The sequence below is a fragment of the Crinia signifera genome, chromosome 3 (assembly GCF_055691185.1).
Source record: "Crinia signifera chromosome 3, ASM5569118v1, whole genome shotgun sequence".
In the NCBI taxonomy this organism is placed as follows: Eukaryota; Metazoa; Chordata; class Amphibia; order Anura; family Myobatrachidae; genus Crinia; species Crinia signifera.
Genome location: NC_139219.1, coordinates 226,661,074 through 226,672,621, shown reverse-complemented (window position 1 = coordinate 226,672,621; position 11,548 = coordinate 226,661,074).

Below are 11,548 nucleotides of genomic sequence, written 5' to 3'. Positions count from 1 at the left end.
CTAATGGTTTTGTGCATGGGAGTGGGGTAGTGCTGCAGCTTCACCTATCTGCCAATGTGACAATGATTAATGGTGCTGAGCATCAGGAGTCCAAGGCACACTGACTGCACAAGTGTGCAGTGCATTACTGGGAGTTGACTAAGTCCCATAAGACTTTGCACAAGAGGTGGAGCTCATCATATGCTTCTCAGGCCCATGAAGGATAGCAGCACCATTGACCAAGTTTATACTGCTTTTACTCTGTGTTTTGACAGTGTAGTATTCTCCCGTGCAGTTTGCGGCCAGTAATGACAAGTAGGAGGGGCCCCCCTTTCTAAAGTACCCCAGGCCCCCCGAAGGCTTAATCCGGCTCTGAGTGTGATGATCAGCTCTTATCTCTTAAGTCCTCTCCTCGTACCCCTGAAATCCCAGCCTGTTACAGAGAGCCATCAACCTCGTTAGGATCATACTTGGAGGTGGTACGGGCAACCATGGTGCAGTATCGATCCATTATTACTATTAGCACCTTCTGTCATGCTCGTGCCTGGTGCTTACAATCCACTTGCTACACCCCTGGTTCTGTTGGAGAAGTCAATAAAACAGGTTACTTATGAGGTAAACTGACACAGAGCAGATGTAAAAACCGGACCCGGACTAGACCCTGCACCACCGGACCGAACATCAAAATCTGCAGTCCGGAGCTTGTAATGTCCGGTCCGGGGTTTGTCTTGTCCGGGGAAGGGTCCATGTGATAGCTATCACCAGGGACATGGGGAAGGGGAGACTACAGCCTACCTGTGTGGTCCGGATCGTCCGTTTTTTGCTACATGCCCGGACCATACAGGGAGGCTTTATTCTCCCCCTCTTCCACTCCTGTGTGACAGGTGTCAAAGACAGCCCCCCCAGACAGGACACCCCCCGGACCAGACGCTACAAGCTCCGGACTGCAGATTTCCTACCTCCCAACATCTGGGATGGTGGCGGCGGGACGGTGTGCGCGCCGAAGGCGCATGGCAAATTTTGGGGGTGTGGCCCGTCAGAAATGGGGCGTGGTCTACACTCGCTGGGCTATCATGAGGCCACGCCCCCATTTTTTGTCACAGTGGGGGCATGCCCAGCAGCTCTGTAAAGAATAGACGCACAGCGTCTATTCACGGACTACAGGGGGACTCCCAATTGCCCTCCCCCCATCGCGGGACACTGCCAGCAGCGGGAGGGACGTGGGAATGTCCCAAAATATCGGGACATTCCCGCGATAAGCGGGACAGTTGGGAGGTATGAGATTTTGATGTTCGTCCGGCGGTCCTGGGGTCTTGTTTATGTCCCGTTTTACCCATGCTAAATTGTAGTGGGCTAAAGGACCTTCCACGCCCAGGGGAGGAGCAAGGCCGGGGGGCTTGCTCCTTCACTCTCCACGCCACCACTGGTTGCCTTTAGTAACCAGGTGGCGAGCGATGCGAAGCAGAGCCCGGCAAAGCGTGGCAATCAAAGCGAGCCCGCGAGGGTCCGTTTGGGACCCTTCTTCCGACCTTGCTCCTCCTCTCTCCACCCCCTCTCCTCCCCTGTATCGTCAGGAGGTCCTTTAGCCCACTACAATTTAGACCTTTACTCATACCCAATAGGAGGACACAGAGTTCATGACAGATTGAAGTGGGGAATGGAGGTGGCCAGAGAGGAGAAGGTTACAATAATCAAAGTGGGAGATGTATGCATCCATAAGGGCTGTAGTGCCAGCGCTGGTGAGAAAGGACATGATTTTAGAGATTTATGAGACAGACGTGGCTAGAATGACATACACTGTAGATTGAAAAAGAGATAAATCTTGAGATTTTAATGTCACATTCTTAAAGAATTAATGTTATAAATCAGACTGTGAGTGCTTTGTTTCCTTCTCTAGAAATGAAGTGTGCATACTGTACCTTTGTGGTACGGAGAAGCTGGAAAAGTTCTACGTTTCACTTGAAACTGTGCCTGTAGTACCACAAGAACATTTCAGTCATGGTTTTTAGTGGAATGTGGATCTCACATCGGCAAGAACATGCATCCTATGCAAACTACTGTTCCTGGCCTATCCCCTGTTAATACTGTGAGAAGCAGAGTTATGCACAGGTATGATCAGACTAATTGTGCATTACATGGCTTTTCAGCATATTGGCAGGTTCAGTGGGCACATTTCCATTCTACCGACTGCATTTAATACTTTATACTGCACTATTCCGCTGCATTTTACAATTGAGACTATATACTAAGCCAGTGGTTCTCAAACTGTGGGTCCTGACCCCAAAGTGGGTCCCAACCACCTCAGCATGGGGTCATGACTATGTTGCTGACCATCAGGCAAATGTGCGAGTAGAGGGGGGGGGGGGGGGGGGAGGGGTTGGGCAGGGTATAACTCCTTAAGTAAACACCCACTGCTTCCCTCTTCCATCAAACTGTCTCCCTTTTCCATCCCCCCCATTACCCACTGCCTCCCTGTCACAATAGCGGTCACTTCACTTCACTGACCGTAATTTGCTGGGGTCCTGTAATAATTTTTATTATCTGATGGGGTCCCAGAGCAAAATAGTTTGAGCACCCCTGTACTAAGCCCAAATGAGACCTGGTATTAACAGATAGAGAGGTAAGTGTGCCCTGATTACAAGCTCATATCCTTACTGTAAGTATCTAGACTCTGAAATGTCAATTAACACGGTGCTTTATACTGTACATGTTTATGTTGACCTGTAACAGTGTAAATTACATTGACATGAAATTGTATAATGATTGCTGATTGTATAATCTGATGTGGTCAGATTACAGTGAAATCTTATGTCAAATCTGCAATACAGTTTACTTAACCCAATGATTAGTAATTGCATTGTTTATATATTTATTTATTATTTATTTATTTATTAGCAGTTTCTTATATAGCGCATACATATTCCGCAGCGCTTTACAGAGAATATTTGACAATTCACATCAGTCCCTGCCCCAGTGGAGCTTACAATCTATATCCCCTACCACATGTACATGTACACAGACATTCTAGGGTTAAATTTTTGGGAGCCAATTAACCTACCAGTATATTTTTGGATTGTGGGAGGAAACCGGAGTACCCGGAGGAAACCCAAGCAAGTACGGGGAGAATATACAAACTCTGCACAGTTAGAGCCATGGTGGGCATTATATATAGACAATAAATAGATGAAAAATTAGAATGAAAAGAAGCATTGTTTGGGGAAAGACTATATATATAGTAGTAGTACGTTTAATACTATATATATATATTTGTAGCACCTTTTGTTCTTGGGGAATAAATGTGATTTCAATGGCAGCTACCCAGCTAGTCCAGGGTTTTGTACTGGTACGTAAAGGTCACACAGGTATGATAGTGTGTAGACCAGGGTTGCCGACTTTCAAATTCTCCTCTCCGGAGAGGAGACTTTCATTACCCATTCGGGGGCGGGGGCTTGACTGTGATGTCAATAAGCCCCACCCCTATTACGGGAAATAGTCTAAATCACTGATCTCCATGGAGAGGGCGGGGCTAAAATTTGCCATTTTAGCTCCGCCCCCTCCTCTGAGACCCGCGGATTGCGGCATTTAAATGCCGCGATCGGGGGGCTCAGTGGGGGTCCCCCTGATTCCGGGAGGGTTGCCCACCCTTCCGGGTGGCCGGGAGGGGGACCCGATTTTCGGGAGACTCCCGGTAATTCCGGGAGGGTCGGCAACCCTGATGTAGACAAACATGAATGCAGATAGTATGTGCCAGCAGCAAGTATAAATGACAGAGACTCATAGGGAAGTCTCAGAGCAATCACTCACTTGCCTTGTGGACTGTGCTTTTGGGTTACAAACTGAAATGTCTGTCACCAGGTCCCTATTTTTTATTTCTTTCCAGGTGGCCAATATTCTCTAGATACCCAGGTTCTTGTCTATTTACTGTGGACTCCTGCCTACAGAATGTGATCTAGCTAATAAAAGTGCTAAACTGATCAGACTATTAGAACCAGCACCTAACCTCTGACTCTGCCAACCCCCCCCCCCCCCCCCATCTAATTATGCAGAGCCTGGGCCGGTGCCAGGGTTTATGGTACCCACTACATTTTTGTGCCCTACCTCCCATACTTTATAAAGGGATAGTGGTCCCACAAGTAAGGGACACAATAGTAACTCAAACTAAAATGACACCAGATTAGACTACACTACAATATTATGTAGTATAATAGCATGCAATGCAGTACAAATATACCTGCATGCAAATACTATTTTGTCTTGCAATATTGACTCTGCAGGAGCGTGCATCACATAGCAAGGGAAAATAAACACGTGCGATTTAAACTAGATGCAATGCAAATTGAACTAAAAAATTTAAAATGCATGTGATAATCGCACTGTGTGTGGACACCATTCATTGTCACAAGGATGCGTCTGAACCTGGATAGATTTACCATCTTTACTATTTGACACAAGGCCCACAGAGAATAACCCTAAAGGTCACCTGCCTACCATCCCTACCATCAATTGTGGGCCATAGCTGCTTCTACCAGAGATAGCCCGACACAAACTCACCAGAGCATTGCCTTCTTATACTTTATATGAGACTACCATAATAGGACCCCTTCTCTTGCTTCCCCTATCACTCACCTTTAGCATAACACAGGATTGTTATCTTGTTTTTAAATATGGATTGAAAAAGGTCAATTTAGATGGGTGCCAGACGTGGTCCCGACAGTCGGGATCCCAGGAGGCATTCACCCGACGTCGAGATCCGGACTGTCAAAACACTGACGGCCGTCGGCTATTTTCCCTCGTGGGGGTCCACGACCCCCATAGAGGGAGAATAGAATAGGTGGCTCGTGCAGCGAGCCACCGTGCCCGCGTCGTGGCGAGCCCGCAAGAGGCGTAGTTGCGCTCACCATGCTGTCTGGGTCCGGCCAGTCGGGATCCCGGTGTCAGGATAATGACTGTCGGACCCCTATACCACACCCATTTTAGATTACCTTGATTCTAAACATTGTGCCATTTTGGGTACTCTACAACTTTACATTTCTCATTCTCCAGATAAGGCTCTGAGAGGTAGATGTATAAAGCAGTGATAAGAGAGGAGAAATGTCCCAGTGAAGTGTCTCTTTGCAACCAATCAGCACTGAAGTAATCTATCATTTGCATAATATAAAGTTATAATGAGCAGCTGATTGGTTGTCATGGGCCACTTCTCCTCTGGCTCACTTCTCCCTTTTCACTGCTTCATACATCTATAGTTTGGTGACAAATGTACTAAGCTTTCAAAAGTAATAAAGTGGAGAATGATAAATGACCAACCAATCAGCTCCTAACTGTTATTTTTTAATGCAGTCTGTAACATGGCAGTTAAGAGCTTATTGGCTAATACTTTCTCTCTCTTCACTTTATTGCTTTTCAAAGCTTGGTGCATCTCACCCTAAGTATGTTCCCTCCCTAATCACTTTGGCACAGATGTATTAAGCCATGAGTAGTTGTAAAGTGGCTGATAACGCAGCAAACAATCATCTCCTAACTGCCATTTTTCAAACCCAGCCAATAACTTGACAGAGCTGTCTGGCTGGTGTGTTATCACCTTCCACTTTATCACTTCACCAGGTTAATACATCTGTCACTATATCACTAGAGTCTAGTGACTAGACCTGGGGTAGCCAACCCCAGTGCTCGAGAGCTACCAACAGTGCATGTTTTGCAGGTCTCCTCACAGAATCACAAGTGAGCTAATTATATCCATCTGTGTATCTTTTAAAATGTGTCAGTGATTAATGAGTGCAGCTGTGCAGCAGCTAGGTTGTCTGGAAAATGTGAACTGTTGGTAGCGCTCGAGGGCTAGGGTTGGCCACCACTGGACTAGACCCTTGACCTTCAAATCTTTCTGTCCCTTACACAATTTGGCTCACTACTAACCACACAACCTTTTGGGAAGTTGTTAATTTGGGTAGCACAATAGATGAGGACACCTGCTGGTATATTGAATAATGAACAAATTTACAGAAGTGGAGATGTTACCTATAGCAACCAATTAGATTCTACTTACTATTTATCTAGAACCCTTGAAGATTATAGCTATAATCAGAATTGGTTTCTATGGTCAACATTTCCATTTCTATAAACCTGCACTAAATATACCCCTTGTTTACAGTGTGATAACCTTTATTATAGATCCTACACAGCAGTGGCGTAACAATAGCTCCGTAGACCCCATGGTGGCTTGGGGGCGCTAGGTAAGGGTGGGTGCCGTGGGGTCTGTGGAAGCTATTGTTAAGTTTGGGTGGCACACAAGCAGTGCCCTAGTGATGTGTGCTGAGCAATCTGTGCGGGCCAGTGTTCTCTGTTGAGAGAACACAGTCAATGACCAGATTTTGACTAAATGCAGTCAAAGTGTATTCAGGCGATATTGGTGCAAGGGACTGCACATCGCTGTCATTGGATGGTAAACACACAAGACAATGTGTGCTTAACTTCTAAAAGATCTAGTCAGATCGCTCAGAAATAGCCCTAAAATCGGCCCGTGTGTATGGGCCTTTAGAAGTCACTAATACCCCTTTTACACCGCCGAAAAATCCGGGTCAGCGGCGGGTCAGACCCGGATCTTCGGCGGTGTAAATCCCTAACGCCGTGTCCCTTTACACGGGTAGAACACGGCTAGGACCTGGGTAGAGGGCGGTGTAAATGGGAACGCCGGGTCGGATGACCCGGCTCCCATTTACATGAATGTGGAACGTCCAACCTGCGGACCGCAGCGTCCGCAGGTTGGACGGATTGTCAGTCTGACACTGACAGCCGGCGCTGCTGTCTGCTATTTCTGCAGACGGCGGCGGGGGAGGGAGGTGAACGGATGCCTGTGTGCGGCATCCATTCACCTCCTGTCCAATGGCGGGGGGTGCGCGCGGGGACTGGGGGCAGCCTAGCAGCTTACCTTAGTGCTGGGCTGCCCCCAGCAGCGTTCCGGGTACCGCTGCGTCGATCGGCGCTTGAATATGACATCACGCTATCATCTTCAAGCGCCGGGAAGGGGCGGGAGGGGGGTGCGGTCGTTTAAGCCCGTCCGGTGTAAATGCCCCTAAACGCCGGGTAGCACCCGGCTTCAACCAGGGTCCAAAAAGCCGGGTGCGACCCAGCGTTTTCGTCTAAAAGGGGTATAAGAAAATACATTTGCAAGCCTGATACCTTGAACAGCCCTTAAGGTGCCCACACACTAGAAAGATCTGCGATTGTAAGATGTGCGCATAAATTAGCCTTGAAATATTTTGTCTGCCCTGGACAAAAGATTTCAGGCAAGTGCACGTCTTTACCAAAGATTTTTCTTAAGATCCCGTGTGTGTTCCTATGGATCTTTTGTTAAATCTTCTGATCTTTCGTGCAGCACATAAGATCAGAAGATTCAGCTAAAGATCCACGGGAGCGCGCATCGGACCGATATCGGCCGATTTTTGACCGATTATCGGTAAACATCGGACAATATATCAGCCGATTTATCGGAAATCGGCCCAAAAATCGTTCTAGTGTGTGGGCACCTTTACACTACATGGCACCTCAATTAAACTTAAGTTCTATTGGCAGGTATTGAGTGTAGGAGTAGGAGAAGCACTGACATATTTAGAATCAAAAGTGTCCACACCCTGGGTCATTATCCATTGAAATGAAATAGTACTATATGATTTCAGCATGGGATGACAAGTTTGTGGCTAATTGCTATTATGGCAAGGGAACACCATGCGGTGTATCTTCCTGCTATAGCCTTAAGCCCCGTACACAGGGGGAGATATATTGCTCAGCCATATATGGCTGAGCAATATATGGCTGAGAAATATATTGCTCAGTTTCTCCTTTTCATCAGCGACCAGAGATGGTCGCCGATGAAAAAGAAACTGCCGGGGGGAGCCCGGCAGTGGAAATCAGCTGGTCGCAGGAGCATGTTCCTGCGACCAGCGATCACTACAGGGGTAAAAACGGGAGCGCGTACCCGGCGATATATTGCCGGTGCACACTCCCAGCGCGGGCAATATGGTCGCTTAGCGACCATATTTCCCGCGATATTACACAAAATCGCCCCCATGTGTACGCACCTTTAGTCTACATGCTGGTTCAGCCAAATAAGTGCAAAATAAGTCACAAAATAAGTACTTTTAAAGACTTTCCAAACATAACAGCCTAAGGGCCAGATGCACTAAGCTTCAAGAGTGATAAAATGGAGAGTGATAAACAGCCAGCCAATCAGCTCTGCCATGTCACAGACTGCGTTCGAAAAATGTCAGACAGGAGCTGATTGGCTGGCTGTTTATCACTCTCCATTTTATCACTTTTGTAGCTTAGTGCATCTGGCCCTAAAAGATAAAAGAAAGGGAAAGTTGAAAGGTACACTAGAGATAAGATTGTGTGTGTGTGTGGGGGGCTTGCATGCAGCAGTGTTTGCGCCTCCATCCACATCTGAATCAGGCACTATAAGTTACGGGCGAACAAACCAGTCCACTATGGCCTCCCGTGGATCTGTAGAATGAATGCAGCACATGTTGGAGTTAATGATGACTATACTATACTATCCATCAGCTAGGTGGTCTGGAAAAGGTGTAGGGTTAGTAGATCTGGAGGGCCGGTTTGGCATGCACTGATATGTCATTCATCAATTTCACAATAAACATGGAATCAGATATGTTTAGAAGTTATACTGTATGCTGCTGGATAGTGTAAATCAAGATTTTTATTTTATAAAACAAAACAAAAAACATGCTATACAGTGCATCTTTAACAGACTGATTATGATAAGACTGATATAGGACATTAATCAAGCAACCGATGTGGTCTATATTGCTTCTAATAAATGTTATTATGGATTACTCTGGGAGGATTGATTACCTGCGCTTCAAAGAACTCTACAAATCATGGCTTCCCCTGTGTCATGCAGGGTGTTCGTGCTCTTGTGCTGTAGTGACACAGTGCCATAGATTGAGTCACAGTTCTTATAGTGGCTATTCACATCTGTACAGTATATGTTGTGCAACTGTATCACAATTTACTAGGGATAATGCACATCTTACCAGTGAGAAATTATTTATTATGGGTGCAGTGTACACAGTCCCCCAAGTCCCAAACCCCACTTGCTGCATTTTAGAAAAAAATACATGTCCTTCAATGAAGGCAGCAGGGCTGCGGAAATCCACCACAACAGTTTTACAGAGATCTGAACATGCGCATTCAAGTCTGGGCCCTCTAGTGGCCAGAGAGGAGGAGGCCCGGATGGTGGAGGATGCACACAGGCCTCCTCCTCCTCTCGTTAAATACCCTTGCATCTTAGGGGCATATTCAATACCAGGGGGAGCTGTGACAACTCACCATGTCAGCATTCAACTGACCCTCTGCATATGCCGAATCCCCCTCGCTTCATTTTTGGAGTAAGGGGGAATAGGTGTATGTGGCCGCAGAAGCAGCGAGCTCCCTGCATTAGCCGTAAGCCTGCTGTTTGGGGGAATCCTCGCTGTCCTGTGACAGCAAGGATTTCCCCGGCATGTAGAATAGGACGAGCAGCCAGCGAGGGGGTTAAACAGCAAGGATTGCTTGTTTACTGCGATCCCCGCTGTTTAACCTAACTAGAATAATGGCAGAGGCAGAACTCTGGGAGGCAATGGAGTCATCTGCCGCCGGGCTCCTGCTCCCAAGGGGGCACCTCTCCACCCCCTGGAAGTTTAAATCAGTTATTTAAAAGCCCTACGTAACTTGTTAAAACAACCCATCTCCACAAAGCAGTCTGTACAAACATAATATGTAAGATTATCTATATATTAGAGTCAAATGGATCTTTGAGCATGAGCACAAAAAGCATGTTTTTTCATACAGCACATGCAAAAATGCAAATGTATGCGCTTTTTTTGTGTACTTCTATCCTATTCAGAGTTGTGCAGAAGATATGGCTTACCTTTAAAGAGAGTGGTGGCAATGCAATCGCATGTGGAAGTGTATCGGCTTTCTGACTACTCTCTTGCACCTACAGTAGATTGGGATTTGTGAGGCAAGATGATGAAAGTTGCAGCGGCTGGTGTAAAATCAGTGGGCAGCAAACAAATCCACTCGCATTTAGTTGCTCAGAACAATGAAAGTTGTTTCTTTAAGAAATACAATTAGTTTACCCTTGTGGCTATGGAAAGGGAGCTCAGATATCGAACATACAGTACAATGTTGTGTTGTGCCAGTTTAGCTGTACACGGTACAGTACATCTAAAGGAGTGGGACTACTGACCAGAACCACTCCAAAATTCAATCGTATGCAGCCAGTCATTGTTCATCGGGATGTGGCTCCCCTTGGGTTGGTGTGGCTGGGTTGCCTTGCGGTGGCACACCTTAACATTGATTTAGCACTACTTATTTTCCACTAATATTATACTTTCTAGCACTTTCAGTTTTGTAACACTTTTTAACCCCTAGCTTTTCCCTCCTTCTTAATAACACACTTAAGCTGTGTACACAGAGGCATTTATTGCTGGCAATATAGTCACTGAGGAACCATATTGCCAGCGATTGGAGTGTGCACCAGCGATAAATCGCCGGGTGCGCACTCCCATTTTCAGCCCCATTCTAATCACTGGTCGTAGGAGCTTGCTCCTGCGACCAGCTGATTTCCTCTGCGGCTCCCCCGGCAGAGGTCCCCTTTCATCAGCGACCATCTCTGGTCGCTGATGAAAAGGAGACAGCAATATCTCCCATTAGGAATCTCTGGCACAAATCTCTCCATGTGTAGGGCCCATTAGTGATAAACCAGGAGAACCTTAGCACCAAGAGATTGTGACAATGGAGGATCACTACCAAGGACACAGCCATCAGCAATAACGAGGGGCAACAGCTGGTTCCTTTTTATAAAGACCAAGGCATTTCTGCACAAATGGAATTTGGATCATTAGGATTATATGAAGTCTGTAGTTTAAAGTTGTTTCTGTTGTTTTTTTAGTATTGTAAAAATGAATAGGATGAGAATATTTCAATTCTAAACTGAAATGCTCACTTACTTTTTTCAGATATAAAACACTTTTTTGGTTGCATCTAATATATGTGTTTTTTTTCCACAGAATTCAACATCCTCTAATTAGGCTGAAACATTTTCACAAGCCATATGTGTTTAGTGCATAACCTAAAGTGCTACATAAAAATGTGACTCATTGTTAATTTTACAGAAAAGTTATCACAAGTTTTCAGGGGGGGGTGGGGGGGTTGCATCAAGTAGTTTGCCAAATGTAGACTTTTTTTTTTTCTGTCAAAGACCTGTATTCTACAGTATCTCAGATATTTCAATGAAATTGGTCTCTGTCGCCACCTGCTGGTCAAAAGTAGTTTTTATTGGTACATTTATGAAATATACAGTGGAATTGTAGGAAACTACTCAGACAAACAATTTGATGTTGCCTGAATGTTATGAAAATCACTGTGCTAAAGTTACTTTTATAATCCATCTAAGAATTATCAAAACCTTTCATACAAAAAAAAAAAAAAAAAACACAAACCTAAACCCCACAAACTCCCCAATCTGTCTGGTGTCAGAAAAGTATATGCCTAGGTTGACAGTCAATCGGTCAACAAC